Source organism: Lepidochelys kempii, chromosome 1 (assembly GCF_965140285.1).
Source record: "Lepidochelys kempii isolate rLepKem1 chromosome 1, rLepKem1.hap1, whole genome shotgun sequence".
NCBI lineage: Eukaryota > Metazoa > Chordata > Testudines > Cheloniidae > Lepidochelys > Lepidochelys kempii.
The window spans coordinates 299,896,345-299,915,512 of NC_136380.1; the positions used below are offsets into that span (position 1 = coordinate 299,896,345).

The 19,168-nt window shown below is 49.3% G+C and overlaps 1 protein-coding gene across 21 annotated transcripts in view; it reads right to left on the bottom strand.

Moving 5' to 3' along the window:
* The window catches only part of NRCAM (neuronal cell adhesion molecule), a 298,267-nt gene that overhangs the window by 191,753 nt on the left and 87,346 nt on the right, over positions 1-19,168 (bottom strand). The window contains exon 2 of one of the 21 annotated variants that reach the window (XM_073328047.1): positions 1,428-1,505. The exons of the other annotated variants lie outside the window; for them this stretch is intronic. The gene's annotated coding sequence lies outside the window, so the exon portion shown is untranslated. The remainder of the gene's footprint in view (positions 1-1,427; positions 1,506-19,168) is intronic. 21 annotated transcript variants of the gene reach the window in all.

Sequence of the window (19,168 nt, forward strand, 5' to 3'; positions counted from 1 at the left end):
AATGTACCTACTAAATATTGTTTGTAAAGCATTATTACAGCATTTATAAATTATTAAGTGGCAGCAGTGACAACAAAACTCAAACTCCTGGCTTACTACTTTGTGCTCAGTCCACCAGGCTATGTAGTTTTTTTGACTTTTCACAATTTGCACTTTTGAATTTTCATACTATATAGCAGCTTTGAAATGTTTTATGCATCTACAGCACAGAATATATTTACCTTGGAATTTTGTAAATTTCCATTTCACTAACTCAAAAAGGCTCACTCACTGGAAGTTATTATGGGGAATATTTCTCCCAGCTCTACCTCTGATTACATACAGGTCTTGTTGGGCAATTCAGTCTACTATGTTCCATATTTTGGCTATGTAATCTGTAACAGACTTCCTAGCCATTTATTTACAGGCCATAACGAAGACCAGCATAGCAACTTGATCTACAACAGTCTGAAGATAAACAATCAATCCTGTACTGAAACTGTAGGCTTTAAAGAACAAGCTAGAGTATGTGTGTTATGATATAAAAATAAATGTATGCATATGTAAACATAAATATATATGTTATTCAACATTTTCTCATATCCTGTTCATGACTGTTGCAATAATACACTAAGTATAGCGGTTAGCTAAAATGTACGCCAGCCCACTACGTACTGCACTTGGGGTTGCTGAGAAATCGTGACTTGTATCATGCCCCTCAGCAAAGTGAAAAGTATATATTAACCTAGAAGTGTGTCATGCTTTTCCTTATCTGAGAGGTGGGCCATTTCACAAAATCACAAAATGCTCCCATCCCTTGTCACATTTAGATAAGTCATTCCATCTGGTTGTGTGTTCTCCCACAGGGAAACATTGCAAAAAAAGTAAAGTAATTGAAGACACTGAAGTCAATGTCAAAACTCCCATTGGACTGAAATGGGAAATAGGATCAGGTCTAAAATAAAGAATATTTTCCAATGTGAGTAATTTAAGATGAAAAATCTATGTGTTGTTTAATGTGGTGATAACTCAACTGATGCAAAGCACCCAGATGCCACAACAAATCGATAAATAATCTTTATTGAATTATACTTGGATTACTCATTTAATGAAGATTATCCATATTGTATCTGTCAAAGATTAAAAACAACAACATATGGGTGAGTGTAATCCATTCTTTGGTTTATGATCCAAATGTCCCCTGAGTATGTACAAACTCCTAAGATGTCCCTGAGTGATGGAGTTTCCATTTGGATCTGATTTAGCTCAAAGCTGTGTAAAATTACTGAATGTAAGATGATGACTCCCTACTGATTACACATCTAAGGGGACTTGTTGGCTTTGTTTATTCGAGTAATATATCATGTTCATGAAATGTGCCCAAAATATGCTAGTTTCAGACAAAAAATGAAAGTAAATAGGACAAACAGCTAAAATCTCTCACTTACACTCAAACTCCATCCTGTTTTCATTATCTTCGAGCAGAGAGGTGCTCTGACCAGTTCTACAGTGTAGAGGACAGTTGGCTAAACAGGGACAGAAGGATATACAAAAATCAAAACATTTTGTAGTCCTCGCTTGACATGAATAATTGGACATGGATGAGGTCTCATTTATTGGGAGACAGGATTAGGAAGGTAAATGGATCAGCAGGCTGGAAACAGAATGTCTAGACTAGTTAAAATAAAGGGGAACACTCAGAGAACCATTTACAATGGACAAGATAATAATGGATAAAATAAGCTTGGGTGAGGTAAAAAGTAAGTTGTGCACAGACAGTACATATTGTACAGGGATTAGTTCCAAAATGTGTGATGCGATGTATAGTGAATGCAATGTAATGTGCAATATAAAGGAAGAGATTTGCTGTGTAACCTTGGATGTGTGGAATGCCCCATGCCCACTCCTACACTGGAGTGTCATAAATATAAAGGGAAGGGTAAACCCCTTTAAAATCCCTCCTGGCCAGAGGAAAAATCATCTCACCTGTAAAGGATTAAGAAGCTAAAGGTAACCTCGCTGGCACCTCACCAAAATGACCAATGAGGAGACAAGATACTTTCAAAAGCTGGGAGGAGGGAGAGAAACAAAGGGTCTGTGTCTGTCTGTATGCTGGGTCTTTGCCGGGGATAGACCAGGAATGGAGTCTTAGAACTTTTAGTAAGTAATCTAGCTAGGTATGTGTTAGATTATGATTTCTTTAAATGGCTGAGAAAAGAACTGTGCTGAATAGAATGACTATTTCTGTCTGTGCGTCTTTTTTGTAACTTAAGGTTTTGCCTAGAGGGGTTCTCCTTTTTTGAATCTAATTACCCTGTAAGGTATCTACCATCCTGATTTTATAGAGGTGATTCCTTTACTTCTATTTCTATTAAAAGTCTTCTTGTAAGAAAACTGAATGCTTTTTCATTGTTCTTAGATCCAAGGGTTTGGGTCTGTAGTCACCTATGCAAATTGGTGAGGATTTTTATCAAACCTTTCCCAGGAAGTGGGGTGCAAGGGTTGGGGGGAAAGACGTGTCCAAACTACGTTCCCCAGTAAACCCAGTTAGAGTTTGGTGGTGGCAGTGGATACTCCAAGGACACAGGATAAGATTAATTTGTACCTTGGGGAAGTTTTAACCTAAGCTGGTAAAAGTAAGCTTAGGAGGTTTTCATGCAGGTCCCCACATCTGTACCCTAGAGTTCAGAGTGGGGGAGGAACCTTGACAATAAATGTATATAAAGGAAGAGATTTGCTGTGTAACCTTGGATGTGTGGAATGCCCCATGCCCACTCCTACACTGGAGTCTGATCAACTCATGATGTATGCTAAGTAAAGAAACCTAAGCAACAAGACTGAAGTTGAACTGCGTTCTTGGAGCACCAAATGGAAAAGGGCTCGGGGGAGCACCAACATGTTTATTTATCTTCAAAGGTATCGAATCATCCCAAGGACCAAATCCCGGCTTCCATCTGTACACGAGTACACCACAGACACCTGCAGGGGAAATGTAAACATGGATGTTTTATACCCCCTTCAGGCTTCCCAAACATCTGCTGGGAACCTGTTCCACAGACTGCTGGTGGCAGGAGACACAGGGACATTCTGGTTGGGAGGCCAGGATCAGAAAGTTTGGTCCACACACCTTTGCATGTATAATCCTGGCCTGACAATGGCAATTACACATTCGAACCCCTCCACCCCCAATTATTAATATTCATTATTTGTTGAGCACTGACAAGGTACTCAGTGAGGTATAGGACTCAAAACAAAGACAAAATTGAAGTATATTGAAAAACAAAAATTACCCTTGGAGAGGAAACCCAAGCAGTTTATTCTTACTCCTGCTCCACACTCACTGTGAGAGCGTGATGCCAGTCAGAAAGCAGGTGATACAATAAAGCTTATTTTTCAGTTTCAATGTCAGCCTGACATTGTTCAAAAACAGTCATTCAGTTTCAATGTTTGAGGGCTGTTTCTACACTTGTTTAGAATTTGGACTTGTTTGTGGAGGAGAAGGAAGGAATGTTGAAGTCCTGCAACCTTTCACACAACCACATCAGAGCTGCAGATACACCAAGAAACCAAAAAACAAAACAACACTTAATTTAGATGTGGAGTTGAACAACTGCTCTCCAGACCTTGAAGAGGCAGTGAAGAGCATTTGTTATTTATTTTATTTTTAAATTAAAAAAGATGCCGAAATAAGGCCCCAGGCACCCTAACAAGTAACTAGTAATACAATAAAATCCCAGCAGCATTAAAATAACAATTTCATACAGGAGCTCTGCTTGCCAGCTACCTACCAAAAACTCCTTTGCACTCTTTCATTGTTCTGGAAAGCATCCCTCAGTCCCTTCTGAAAACCCTTTTAAGCTTATTTCTTTTATAGCATGCCTGGAAGGTCACCAATTCAGGCTACTGTGGACCAAAGACAAGAGAAAGTTCCAGAGTCCCCGAGCCCTCACAGGATATGTCTACAGAGGCCATGGCAGAAAGCCTCCCAGCCCAGACTGATAGATTCAGGCTTGCACTAGTGATTTAAAAATAGCTCTGTAGATGGTACTGTGAAACTGCAGTTTGTGCTGGACTTCAGCCTCTGAAGCCCATCCCCTTCCCTAGGCTTCACAGTCTGAGCTTTAGCCCAAGCCACAATATCTAAGTGATTGGCCTGGTCTGGGAGGCTTGCTGTTGCAGGCTTTGTAGATGTACCCATAGAGAACAGCTGCCCTGTCAGCAGTCCTCTCTCTTTATAACAAACAGCTGCAGAGCCCCTACTAATATGGTAGGGCTTGTGTTGCCATAGCACCTGACACTAGGTGATCTGTACAGCAGTTAATATAAAGGACCTAAAACATGAGTCACATAATATAGTATAAAACAGAGGTTTTCACACTTTGTGGCGCACCCCCCTAGGGGTGTGTGGAGGAACATCCAGGGGGTGAGTGGCGATGCCAGGCAGCTCGTGGCAGCTCTGCACAGCCCCAGACCACCCCCCACATGGGACTGGGGAGAGATGGCCATCTCCACCCCAACTTACCTCAATGGGCGATTTAGACATCCACTATGTCTGCACTGATTTCCACGCCCAGCGCTGGCTCTGCCCCCAGAGACCCATTGCACATACCTTCCCCCACCCTGAAAACTCAAGGGGGTAGGGGCAGAGGGGCAGGCATCGGCCCTGCCCTAGCCGTGCAGCCTGGCTGCAAGGTAGAAGCAGCTCACTGCTGAGGAAGCCTTGGCTGTGCCATTGATAAGAATCTACATATTTGAAAATTACAGGTGTAGGTAAGGTAATTAAAGGTATGTTAAGATCGCTGTTAGGGTTATGAGTAAGCTATCAAGCTTTTGCATGTGTCTAGTTTTGTTTGGGTGGGGAGGGAGAGTGCAACCAAAAATTATAACTCAAAGCAAGGACTCAGCTCAAAAAGTTTACAAACCGCTAGTATAAAAGATGTGGTGGATATTTTCAAAAATGCTAAGGAAACTTGCTTGTAAAGAATATCTCCTTTTATTAAATAATAAAATTAACTGAATTACTAAGTAACAATAAGGTTGCAGCATGAACCAATAAACACAAGGACGCTGAAAGCTGAGGCTGACACTCCACCTTCAAGTTAGCCTGCTGTTCGCTGGTAGTATAGGCCTTTCAAATGCCTGGTTGTACAACATACAGTATGTACCTCAACACTTAGATTTGCGAGATAGAGAGTTAATGGAACTCACAGTTCTGTGGGTAGAAACTGGCATCTTTACAAATGACTGATGTGAGGATAATGAGAATTAAAAAAGCAAAACATTTCTGGTGCTGCCTCTCATACCTGGCACATCTCTAGGGTGAGCCACGACCATTTTGAAATATGAATGCCCCTTTCTGCACGAGGTGATAAATTTGTATTTAGCATTGTGTTACTTAACCTGGTGCATTTTCTTAGCATAGACAAGCCCCCTGAAGTTGCCGTACTCCACGCACATTTCAAAAGAATGCTCCTGCACAGGGGCTGTCCCATCAAACCACACCCAAGGATGATTTTTGAGTTTATTCAATGCTTTTGAAAGGTGCTGGACTGAAGCACTCAGCCAAATACAGCACAACAGCAGCAGCGCAAGCTTCTCTAGACCACCATCAATATGCCTTCCTCCTGTTCTCAAGGGACCAAGTTTGGAGGTGAAAGGATAAGTCAGTCTCCATGCTCATTCTGCGACCATCACCAACAGTGCCAGTTAATGGCAGCTATGATGCAGAAACTTGTACATCATCAGGAACTGGTCTGAGACCATTATTCACATCACAGAAAGTCTGATGGTAAATGGTGCTAATGTCAGGGTGTCCTCCTCCTGCCCCTGTACCTCGTCTCCACAGAACGGTGTGTCTCTGTTTCTCTCTCCCTCTCACTCACACACACATGGTGTGTGTCTCTGTCTCTCTCTGCCATGCTGTGTCTCCTCCCTCCATTCGTGCTGCCTCGTAGAGTGTGAGGCTACATTAACAACAATGTGTTAACCCTTGAGGGCTCAGCTGAATGCTAGTTCATCATTTAGCAGTAAGGCTTCCCTGGGAAATATCCCACCCTCTTCCACCCTCTGTCTCCACCACCTCAACCAAGCTTCACAAGAAAGAGTTGCAAACTCCCACTTCCTGACTCAGTGTTTGAAGCTTCTCCCTAAGCAGGGGAACCTTTTGTTCTGATCACCTGTGACATGAGCACAGTTCAAAGACAATCTGTATAATGGAGAAACTGACTTACTAATGAGGGTGCTTGTTCTGAGCTGAACCTGTGATCAACTTGTGACCACAGGAAAATCCCATGTGGAGTTTGAAGGACTAATCATCAACCAGAGCCCTTGGTGGAAGTGAGGGCGGGGAGATCTCTGGTAAGCTTATTAGCATGCATGTAGGTTCTTTTATTATTTTTAATATGTTTCCTCTGTAATGCTTTTACCTTAAGAATAGATGTGCTTGTTTAGAAAGCTGTACGGTACCTTAACTGTAGCAAGTACCCTGTTTGCCATCTCAGAGGAGACAAGGAGTTCACAGTATAGGCAGGGAGCTTTGCAGTCTGAAAATACCCCAGTCAGGAAGGAGAGACACTCAGGTCTCCACCCAAGAGAGGTGACAGCTGAGGAGCTTACTGGACCACAAAGGGAAATACGGTGCAGTTGCCCTGAACTATGACACTGGATTTGAACTGTTGACCTGGAGACGAAAGGCTCCACATTCCATTATCAAATCCCTGAGCCATACACCCCTACCCCAGAGTCTTGTTATTTTAAATGTATCTTAAATAATTAATACCGAAGGAAAGGTGACATTTGATATTCATACTCATTCCATCGTCAGCTGACATTGCTGGCAACAGCAAGACCATTTTTCCCCATTCAATAAAATTAGTAGCAGCTTCTGTATTTAAAGTACACTTTATCTGTGTTTTGTAAGCAGCCATAATGGCAAGCAGACCTTTGTTGTTTCAACTTACTCTTCCATATTTACATTACTTGAATGCAGAGGAAACATTTCATTCATGTAATATCCTCTAAAGGAGCAATAAAAAGTAACTATGTGCATGCAATCTTTCTCATCACTGTGGCAACAGATAATGCTGCTGGTAATATATATATATTAAGACAGCAAAGGCAATTTGGAAGCACAGATAATGAAAAAAAGGATTAAAAATAATTAAACCATACATACTGCAAAAACTTTTCCACCAAGTAAATGAAGTTTGCAAATATAAGAGGAGGGAAAAAAGCTGTAGGATTTGTATGGGCATACAAAAGTAGATGGAAAAGAAGGGTTTGATTCATGAAGAGATGCAGTCATTATACAACTATTTAATGTGGAACTTGTACAGGAAATTTCATTTCGCTCTTTGTGCACAAATCTGCATTCCTCTCACACCCAAAACTCTCGTTGGATTTGAGTTTTGGTGCACAAGGAATGTAGGACTGGGACCTTAATTTTTTCTGTAAATCACAAACATAAAATAAAATAAAACAAAACAAGGTATCGGAAATATCCAAAAAGGTTTAATTATTATTTCCAAAACCTAATCCAAAGTCAGTCATTGGAAATGTCCCAAAAGGTTTAATTATTATTTCCAAAACCTAAACCAAAATTAGTCACCTTATTTTTGCATAATGCCTCTTCTCTCTCTCTTCTCTTACTTTCAAATAAACAAAATTTTAATGAGATTCTTGTTGAAATCTCCATAAAATTCTAATACTAGTGCACATGACTTGAAAGGTAACATCAGCATACATGGCAGTTGGTACTTTATGCATCACCACAATGCACAACTCAAAAGAAGGGAGCCAGCAGTTAGCAAGAGGAAATTAAAAAGGTGAAAATCTACCACCACTGACTCTATGACCAAAAATGCTTTTTATTATTATTGTTATTAAAGCATATATGATTTCACAATGTATCAACTTACACGCTTAAAAGTCCTGTTTTGAGACAATAAAAACACAAATGCATATAAATAAATAAATGAAAATCATAATTAAGTTTGGGTACAGTTTTTCATTAAAGCTGGGATTCAATCTCTTTGCTTTAAATGAAGAATTGTGTACCGTGACAAAGTTCCTGCTCTACCTTGGTGGGTCTTGCACTTATTGGCGGATTTGCTCGCCTTGGAGCTTCACGGCAGCCCTCAGCTTGGCCGTTTTTCTGAATTCACAGTCCAGGTAAACTCCTCCTGTGTCTGACCAGGAGTTGGGAGGTTTGGGGGGAACCCGGGCCCGCCCTCTACTCCGGGTTCCAGGCCAGGGTCCTGTGGAATGCAGCTGTCTAGAGTGCCTCCTGGAACAGCTGTGCGACAGCTAAAACTCTCTGGGATACTTCCCCATGGCCTCCTCCCAAAACCTTCTTTATCCTCACCGTAGGACCTTCTTCCTGGTGTCTGATAATACTTGTACACCTCAGTCCTCCAACAGTCCGCGTTCTCACTCTCAGCTCCTAGTGCCTCTTGCTCCCAGCTCCTCACACGCACACCACAAACTGAAGCGAGCTCCTTTTTAAAATCCAGGTGCCCTGATTAGCCAGCCTTAATTGATTCTAGCAGCTTCTTGATTAGAACACCTGCAGCCAATCAGCCTGTCTTAATTGTCTCCAGAAGGTTCCTGATTGTTCTGGAACCTTCCCTGTTAGGAAACGGAACGTCTTTTGCTTGCTCCTCAGCTATCTGCTTTCTATTCTTTCCTAAAGCCCCCTGGCCCGGATTTTTCTTACTTTTTGCACCTGCCTTAGTCCCCCCCCGACCGGGCCAGACGCTTTTTTGTTTTTTCTTTTCATTTTTTGTGTTTTTTTTCCGTCTACGTCCTTCGCCGGCCATCCCCCCGCCCACGCCTGCTTTCGGGCGCAGCTATTTGCCTCAGCTGAGCCCCCGGAGGAGGGGGGGGAAGATTGCCGATTTTGCTGTCCGGAGGGGGGAGTGGAAACCCCCAGACCCAGCCGTTGTGTCAGCAGCTCGGATCTTACAACATTCTTAACATACCGGAGGACTTGGAACACAGCCAACACAGCCGGAGACGGAGATTTACAGAAGAAATAATATAAATCATCGTGACGGAGGCCGTGAGATTGAGTAACTTTTTGAATTATACTCTCGTGGGGGGGAGTTTGACTGTGATTACTTGCGTTTGTGGCGGCACAGGGGGTGTGGCGTGGAGACCCCCACCCCCGATCCATCGGTGCCCCTACCCCCCCATCGTTATTACAACTGTCACGGCCCCCCCGCAGTCTGTCCCTGCTGGCAATCTGCCATCTCCCTTCGGATCCAGCTGTTTGCTTTGAACTTTGCCTTCCGGACCGGACCTAACAACCGACCAACCGAGACTCTTTGGACAAACGTGTGTGGGTCTGCACCCCCCCCCGGACTGCTTATCCTACAACTTGCCCCTTTTACTGGACCCCGATTTTGTTCCCCCCCCTCCTCCCAGCCCCCCTCCCTCGGCATTTTTTCCCTTCCCGTCCGCAGCCAGCGGAAGGAGGGGCTATTCTGCCTTCTCCCCTCCCCCCTCCTCCTTCCGGTGTCTCCCTGTCTCTCCCTGCTCACAATGGCGGGGAACGAGAGGGGCGAGACTGCTTTAATAAAATTAGTTGTCCCTTCCCCACCACCACCCCTGCCCAACCCCCAAGGTCCCCCCCCTACTACTATTGTTAAGGTACTTGCCACCCCCCCTGCTGGGGCACCGGTAGCAGGAGGCACCAGGGTGATTGCTGCTGCTGCTGCTGCACCCACCACCCCCCCAGATTCTAGGAAACCCCCCCCGGTTCGCAAGAAGGGCCAGGGCGGGTGGAAGGGAAAGGGCCCCGCTAAAACCACTGAGCCCTCCATGGCGGTAGCTGCCCCCACCGCTGCGGCCTCGTCATCAACCGTGGCGCCCCTCCCTGCGTTTCCCTCCACCAGCTCTGCGATTGTCCCTCCCCCGGCCCCCAGGACGTATGCCCGGGCGGCAGCGGGCTCCCCGCTGCCTGCCACCTCGTCATCTCGCCCCCCCCTGCCTCCGCCACCATCACCAGCGGCCGAGGCCCTTTCCCCGCCTTGACCAGGAAGCACGGCGTCCGTTGCCTCCTGGTGCCCGCCTCGCCCCACGTGGAGACATACGTGCAGGCGTTGGCGAAGGTGGTGGGACCCACGGCTATTGTGGCGGCCTCCAAGATGTATGGGAAGGTCGTTTTCTTCTTAGCCTCGGAGGCTGCCGCCCAGGAGGCGGTGGAGAGGGGCCTGACGGTAGGGGGGGTGTTTGTCCCCCTAGAACCGTTAGAAGACCTGGGCGTTCGCCTCGTCCTTACCTCCGTTCCTCCCTTCTTACCCAATGCTGCCCTGTTACCCGCTCTTTCCACCCTGGGGAAACTTGTTTCTGTCATCAGCCCTCTCCCGTTGGGCTGCAAGGACCCCACCCTCCGTCACATTTTTTCGTTCCGCCGGCAAGTGCAGCTTCTACCACCGGCAGGGGCGCGTGACGGAGAGGCGCTTGAGGGGTCCTTTCTAGTCCCCTACGAGGGAGCCCGCTATCGGGTCTTTTATTCTACCGGAGAGGCCCGGTGCTACCTCTGCCGCTCAGCGGGGCATGTCCGCAGAGACTGCCCTTTGGCTCGGGGGGGAGGGGCACCCGAAACCCCCGAGACCCGGCAGGACATTGGCCCCGTCGCTGCCAATGCCCCTGGCTGCCCAGTACCTGAAACCAACCCTCCTCCTACTCGACCCATCGCTGCTCCCGTCCGGGCCCAAGAGATACCTTCCCTACAATGCCCGGGCGAGCAAGGGGTTTCCACCCTTGCTAGTACCAACCCAATAGAGCCCATGGAGGAGGGTGTGGCAAGGATATTATTGGGTATAAGAGAGGGCCCTCCCCAAGGAGAAGCCCCCGCCCCTTATGTTGCCCCACCGCTACCTCCCCGAACGCCTAAACCATCGCCTCCGCCCCCCGACACGACCCCTGCTAACCAGCCCCCAGATGATGCTATGGAGGGCTGGACCCTAGTCCAGGGGAAGCGAGGCAAGCGGAAGGCTCGAGCTCCGCTGCATCCACCCGACGCGGAAGCCCCCCGGAAGACCAGGAAAGGAGGCACTGCTATTGAGCCTCCCGCCACGGCCGCGAGCGAGATCCATCCGCCGGTGTCGGGAGGGGAAGACGGACTGGCATTGGAGGGCAGAATCCCCCCTCCACGGGAAACCCTCCCCTCCGAGACTTCTGAGGACACCCCTTCTGCCTGGACGCTACCCGAACCCCCCGCAGACCCCGAGGCGGCCGTTGAGGCGGGCCCTAGAGGAGAGGCCCCCGGGGTGGCAGGAGTTGGCCTCTCCTCCGTGTATGCGGAGATTGAGGCCCTAGATTTGACCCCGGTCACCCAGGGAGGGGATGATTTGCTGCCGGCTGGCCTCGAGCTGGGCAGCCTTACCCCAGCCTCCCTTTCCCCATGCTCCCTCCCCCTTTTTGCCTTCCCGGGTGAGCACCCTGCAGAAGGTGGTCCACCACCTGATGCCGTGACCGCTAAAACCACCATGGAGCCAGCACCTAGCATTCTTGGGAGCCCCTCCCCTTCCCCCTTAACCCTTGATTTTGCTCAGGAGGCACTTTCCTTTAGCTGCTCGCCTCCTGCACCCCAGAGCCTTACCCCTGCCCCTGCCCCCACCCCTGCCCCTGCCCAAGGTCCCTCCTCCTGCAATGTTAATGCCGCCCCTGGGGTTATTTCCTTTCCGCCTTTTGCAGACTCCCCCCAGGGAGCAGTCTTTGCACTTTCTAGTCGCGACCCGTTAGGAGTGGCAATTTTTCCCCTGCCATCCCCCTCCACCCCAAGGCGTGAAGTGAATTTAATAACCCCAGCCTGTCAGACGCCCCGTCGGTGGTCCGCACCCTGTTTACCTGCCTTAGCGGACCACGAGGCTGTATTAAGAGGCCCATCAGGGAATACCTTGGGAATTGTAACCCCACCCCCCCATGAGCTGCGGCATGCGCTACGGAAGTTCCTAGAGCACTCCCGTGGCGCCCGCGATAGGGCACAGCTGGCTCTTCGGCTATGGGGGGACTTTGATCAACTCCTCCAGGCCACAAAGGCCCTTATAAAGGAGGGCAGGGGGCAAGGAAAGCGCGGTGCTGCGGCCTACGAGCGAGCCCGCAGCTTCCGCAGCGATCTACTCACCTACGGGATGGGTCATGGGTTGCTGTGCAACCCGCCGGGGGCCCTGAACCCCCCCGCCAATACGAGACCCCCACCCCCCCAGCCCTCCGTATGACGCCTCTTATTATTGCGACCCTGAATACCAGGGGCTGTAGGATGGCTCTCCGCAGGTCCCAGGTGCTCTCTTACCTTCGGGAGGGGAGGTACTCTGTAGTTTTCCTGCAGGAGACCCATACAGACCCGGCCGCCGAGGATAGGTGGCGGCTGGAGTGGGGGGACGGGGTATACTTTAGCCACTTTGCGACCTGGCAGGCTGGAGTGGCAACCCTATTCTCCCCCAACCTACGGCCTGAGGTGCTAGGGGTCAATGAGGCCGTGCCGGGCCACGTGCTGCACCTTCGAGTCCGTATGGAGGGGCTCGTGGTTAATCTTGTTAACATCTATGCCCCGCAAATGAGCTCCAGGCGGCCACAATTTTATCAGCAGGTGTCCGACTTTCTCGGCACCCTGGATTCGCATGAGTGCCTGGTCCTGGGAGGGGACTTTAACACCACCCTCGAGGAACGGGACCGCTCAGGGGCCGAACCAAGTCCGGCCGCTGCGAATATTCTTCAAGGGATAGTCGACCATCACTCCCTAGTGGACGTCTGGCGCGACCATCACCCAGATGACACCTCCACGTTCACCTTTGTCCGGGTGGAGGCCCATCGGTCACACCACTCTCGGTTGGACCGTATTTACTTATCCCGTTTCCATCTTTCACAGGCCCACTCCTCCGCCATTCGGCCGGCCCCATTCTCCGATCATCATTTAGTCGCTGTAACGGTTTCCCTCCGTGCAGAGAGACCGGGGCCGGCCTATTGGCACTTTAATAACAGCCTGTTGGAGGACGAGAGCTTTGTGATGTCCTTCCGGGAGTTTTGGCTGGCCTGGCGAGAGCAGTGGCGTGCCTTTCCCTCGGTGCGGCGATGGTGGGATCTCGGGAAGGTGCGCGCCAAGCTCTTCTGCCGTGACTACACTCGGGGCACCAGCCGACGGCGAAATGCGGCGATAGAGCAGCTGGAACGGGAGGTCTTAGAGATGGAGAGGCGCCTGGCCGCCGATCCCGAGGACCCGTCCCTCTGCGGAGCGTGCCGGGAGAAGCGGGAGGAGCTCCGGGCCCTTGAGGACCACCGGGCCCGAGGTGCCTTCGTTCGATCCCGCATCCGCCTCCTTCGGGAGATGGACCGCGGCTCCCGCTTCTTCTATGCCCTGGAGAAAACGAGGGGGGCCAAGAAACACGTCACCTGCCTCCTTGCGGAAGACGGCACCCCCCTCACGGGTCCGGAGGAGATGTGTGGGAGGGCCCGTGACTTCTACACAAGCCTTTTCTCCCCGGACCCGACCGATCCTGACGCTTGCGAGGTGCTCTGGGAGGAACTCCCCACGGTCAGCGTGGGCGACCGAGACCGACTAGAGCTGCCTCTCACCCTGGCCGAGTTCTCGGAAGCCCTCCGTCGCATGCCCACCAATAAATCTCCGGGCATGGACGGGCTGACCGTGGAGTTTTACCGCGCGTTCTGGGACATTCTCGGCCCAGACCTAGTCACCGTCTGGGCTGAGTCCTTGCAGAGCGGGGTCCTCCCTCTGTCATGCAGGCGTGCGGTGCTCGCTTTGCTGCCGAAGAAGGGGGACCTCCGCGATCTACGAAACTGGCGTCCCGTCTCACTCCTTAGCACGGATTACAAAATCGTAGCGAAAGCAATCTCGCTGCGGCTAGGGTCCGTGATGGCGGACGTGGTCCACCCAGACCAGACCTATACTGTCCCGGGTCGCAGCATTTTCGACAACCTCTTTCTAGTCCGAGACCTTTTGGAACTCGGGCGGAGAGATGGTCTATCGTTCGCCCTCCTGTCTCTTGATCAGGAGAAGGCGTTCGATAGAGTAGATCATGGGTACCTCCTGAGCACTTTGCAGGCGTTTGGATTTGGACCTCAGTTTGTGAGTTTTCTCCGGGTGCTGTATGCCTCCGTGGAGTGTTTGGTTAGGCTCAACTGGACCCTGACTGAACCGGTCAGCTTCGGGCGAGGAGTGCGGCAGGGGTGCCCCCTCTCGGGCCAGTTGTATGCTCTGGCGATCGAGCCTTTCCTCTGTCTCCTCTGCAGGAGGATGACAGGGTTGGTGCTGCGGGAGCCGGAGCTGCGGCTGGTCCTGTCGGCGTACGCCGATGACGTACTCCTCGTGGTCCAGGACCCGGGCGACTTGGCGCGAGTGGAGGCATGCCAAGCCATCTATTCGGCAGCCTCCTCCGCCCGAGTCAACTGGGTCAAGAGCTCTGGCTTGGCGGTGGGGGACTGGCGGCAGGTGAGCTCCCTCCCACCCGCACTTCAGACCATCCGGTGGAGTGCGGGTCCACTGCTCTATCTCGGCGTTTACCTTTCCGCCACGCATCCTTCCCCGCCGGAGAACTGGCAAAATTTAGAGGGCGGGGTGATAGAGCGGATCCGGAGATGGACGAGGCTTCTCCGATGTCTCTCCCTCCGAGGGAGAGCACTGGTGCTTAACCAACTAGTCCTGTCCACGCTCTGGTACCGGCTCAACACCCTGGCCCCGGCCCCGGGTTTCCTGACCCACCTCCGGAGATTGATTCTAGAGTTCTTCTGGTCGGGAATGCACTGGAGTTCTTCATCTACCCCTGAAGGAAGGAGGGCAGGGCCTGAAGTGTCTGTACACTCAGGTCCGCGTTTTCCGCCTCCAGGCCCTGCAGAGGCTCTTTTATAGTGCAAGTAGTTCGGCGTGGAGCATACTGGCGCACGCCTTCCTGCGCCGTTTCCAAGGGCTTCGATATGACCGGCAGCTCTTTTATCTTTCTCCGAGGGGTTTTCCGCGAGACCTCTCCGGGCTGCCGGTCTTCTACCAGGACCTCCTCCGGACTTGGAAATTGTTTCTAACAACCAGGTCCGTGGCGGCCACCGTGGGGGCAGATCTCCTCACGGAGCCCCTGCTACACAACCCCCAGCTCCGTGTGCAGGTGGCGGAGTCCCGCTCGGTGCGCCAGAGGTTGGTCCTGGCGGAAGTCACGAGGGTCGGAGACCTCCTGGACTACGACCGGAGAGACTGGCTGGATCCCCTGACGCTCGCTCGGCGCATGGGGCTCTCCAGCCTTCGTACCCCCCGGCGCGTGCTTCAGGAGGTGAAGGCCGCTTTGACCCCCGCTGCTCGGGCTTATGTTAGCCGAGCCTTGTGCGAGGGCGCACCCCGCCCATTCCTTACCCCAGGCCCGCCGGACCTTTCCATCGGGCCCCCACCCCGTAGATCCCAACAAACCCCTCACCCTTTCACTGCAAGCCGGCTGCACGAACTGCAGCCGGTTAGCTTTCAAATTGCTCCACGGAAATACTTATATACACTTACGCTTCACACCCTTCACGCCCACACCCTGGTGTCCCGCCCCGATACAAAGTGGCGGGATCTCCTGCCACCTTTGGAGGGTGAGCAACCTCGGTGGGCCAGCCTGTATTCCACCCTGGTCCCAAGGCCCGTCGGGGACATCAGTTGGCGGCTCCTTCACGGAGCTGTGAGCACGGGCGTGTTTTTGACACGGTTTACCCCCGTTCCGGACACTTGTCCTTTTTGTAATGTGAGGGAAACCCTGGCGCACGTGTATTTAGAGTGTGCCAGATTGCAGCCCCTTTTCCGGCTCCTCACAAATATTTTATTACGCTTCTGGCTTCACTTTTCCCCCCACCTTTTTATCTATACACTTCCCATCCGTGGCCCCACAAAGTCGCGGGATCTTCTGGTCAACCTCCTCCTAGCTTTGGCTAAAACAGCCATTTATAAAACCAGAGAGAGGAGGTTGGCCCATGCAGCGTCCTGCGATTGTGGGGCCGTTTTCCGATCCTCAGTACACTCACGTATCCGAGCGGAGTTCCTCTGGGCGGCGTCCACCGACTCCCTTGAAGCCTTCGAGGAGCGGTGGGCGCTGTCTGGGGTTCTCTGCTCGGTGACCCCGTCCGGTTCCCTCCATCTGACCCTTTGATTGAGGGGAAGAGCGAGAGACGCCAGCCCCAGCCGTTGCCGCTGTGGATACCATCATCCCTGTCGTCTAGGAGGGGTCCTATGATACATGGGTGTCTACCCCCCCCCCTAAACCGCCCACCCCGCAGCCGTGCCCATCTTACCAGGCACTCTCAGGAGAGGGAGGATCGGTGACACTGGGCGCGGCACTGGGTAACTCGAGGGGGTGGAAGACCACGAGTGTCGAGGAAGCCCCCCCGCTCTAGGCCATCAGGTAACTCAGGAGGGTGGAAGACCACGAGTGTCGAAGAAGCCCCCCCGCTCTGGGCCCAGGCTAGCCTGAATACTTCTCCCTCCTGAAAGCTGCTGTGTTATACCTTCTGATTGCGTTGTTTTGTTGCATAGTTGTTTTGTTTTCTTTGGTAATTCTGTAAGCGTTACCAATAAATTTTCCTTCTGTTTTCAAAAAAAAAAAAAAAAAAACCTTCCCTGTTACCTTACCCAGGGAAAAGGGACCTACTTAGCCTGGGGCTAATATATCTGCCTTCTAATACTCTCCTATAGCCATCTGGCCCGACTGTCACAGTACCTTCACCAAACTTAAATCCGTGGGTGAAGATTGAATTTTCTAGTGATAGTCAATTAAATCTGTTCCGTATTTTATGAGTTACAAATAAAGACATTCTTCTCCAATCTCTGACTTTTTCAATTATTTTTGGTTAAAAAATGTTGTGTGTTGTCATACTTCAAACTTTCCATTCAGTTAAAATATATTGCCAGTTACCTTTGAAGAAATTAGGTTATAATAAAGCAAAATTATTAATGATGTTTTTTCCTGTCTTACCAATATTTACAATTTTTCCATATTCAAAATGTCAGACATTTTCTAAAATGTACAGTGGGACTGAAGATACCCATTGGGACAGAAGCTGCTTATGCCTTCAGGAAAAATAGCCTTTACTGCAATAGTGGGTCATTGCATCAAATAAAGATGGCCTCCACCTTTCAATTTCTATTGCTTTCAATGGAAATGAAGCCACAGCCTAGCTATCATCTCTTTTATGCAACTGAGATGTTGACTCCCACCTCTATTCCGCCATCAATGCCAAACTTGATGGCCCATTTGTTAAATTTTCCATACACCACTTAATGCACTCTTCCATGACACCATTTATGCATGGAAATTGCTCTCCATAAAAATCCACAAAGCTACCACATTGTCCTCTTTCAAATGTCTCCTTAAAACTCATCTCTGATGTGATGTCGAAGAAAAACCATGATAATATGGTAATTATATCAATATTGATAATCATCTCACGGTTACTTTGTGCCCTGTCTCTTTGTTGCATCCACCACTGTCTCGTCTTATTCTTAGAGTATATCTATACTTCCAGTTGGAGGTTTAAATTCCAGCTCAGGGAGATATATCCATGCTAACTCTGATCAAGGTAACATGCTAAATATAGAGTTGTAGCAACAGCAGCACAAATGGCAGGAAGGGCTAGCAGCCACAAATAGGTATCTGCCCAAGATGCTAGTAGAGCTGGTGTAGGTATATCTCCTCAAGATGGAATTCACACCTTCCAGCTGGAAGTATAGGTAAGGATGTCTTAGGTAAGGACTATCATTTTGTTATAGACTTGGATAGCACCCAGCATAACAGAGCCCGGATGCATGACTGAGGCACTACAGTGACACTAATAAATAATAATAAAGCATGAAAGTGCCAAGTTCTGGCACACTTCATAATGGTACTCTAATGCTCACACACAGCACATTCCTACTGATGATCAAGGACTCTGCACTATCACAAGGAACTTCCTTCTATCTCCAACCAATATAGAAACACATACACTCAACACATGAATCTCCATCTTAGTAGAACACAACATTTTAATTAATCCTCCATAACAATACTAGCAACACTATGTTCAGGGTTCACATACATGCACAAGTTAAGTGTGAAGTGTGCGGTGTTCTCAGGAAGGTCATAACTGAGATTTTATGATGTACAGTGAGGGAGAGTAATGCGTTGCATATAGTACTGAAGCAGAAGGAAGTTCTTTGAAACAATGCAGAATCTATTATCATCAATGGAGACATGCTACGTGGACATCAGGGTATGGTTAAGAAGTGTCTCATAATTTGCCATATTTCTGCTTTTCAGGTTTTCTGTTGGTGAAAATATTAAAGACAATTTTGTTCATGGAATCAAGAGATCAAAAATCATGAGACATACCCCAAAAGTCATGAGATTTTTTTTAAATTTTGTTTTGATTTTTGGAAACCCCACACCCCTGCTCACCCCAAAGTGGGTGGGTGTGTGGAGGCAATTAGCATTGCCCACTCTTCCAAATTTAAGTAAGGTGATTTTGGCCTCCACTGCTGGAGCACTCACTCCAACATTTGCCCCTTCCCTGCCCAGCAATTAATTCTGCCCCCAACCTCCAAATCTGAAACCTGAAATTTAGCCCTCCCCCTGCTTTCTCTGAGGCTACTGCCTCCCAGACTTGATCTGACTCTCCACATACGCTGTGTACATAGGCCAAACTGGACAGTCTCTACATTAAAGGGTAAATGGACACAAATCAGACATCAGGAATGGTAACATACAAAAACCAGTAGGAGAACACTTCAATCTCCCTGGACGTTCGATAACAGATTTCAAAGTAGCCATCCTTCAACTAAAAACCTTCAAAAACAGATTTCAAAGAGAAACTGCAGAGCTACAATTCATTTGCAAACTTAACACCGTTAATTTGGGCTTGAATAGGGACTGGGAGTGGCTGGCTCACTACAACAGCAATTTTCCCTTTCTTGGTATTGACACCTCCTCATCAATTATTGGGAGTGGACCACATCCACCATAACTGCATTGGCCTTGTCAACACTGGTTCTCCACTTGTAAGGTAACTCCCTTCTCTTCATGTGCCAATATATATTTATGTCTGTATCTGCAAATTTTCACTCCATGCAGCTGAAAAAGTGGGTTTTTACCCACAAAAGCTTATGCCCAAAGAAATCTGCTAGTCTTTAAGGTGCCACCGGACTCCTCATTGTTTTTGCACATATACTTTGCTG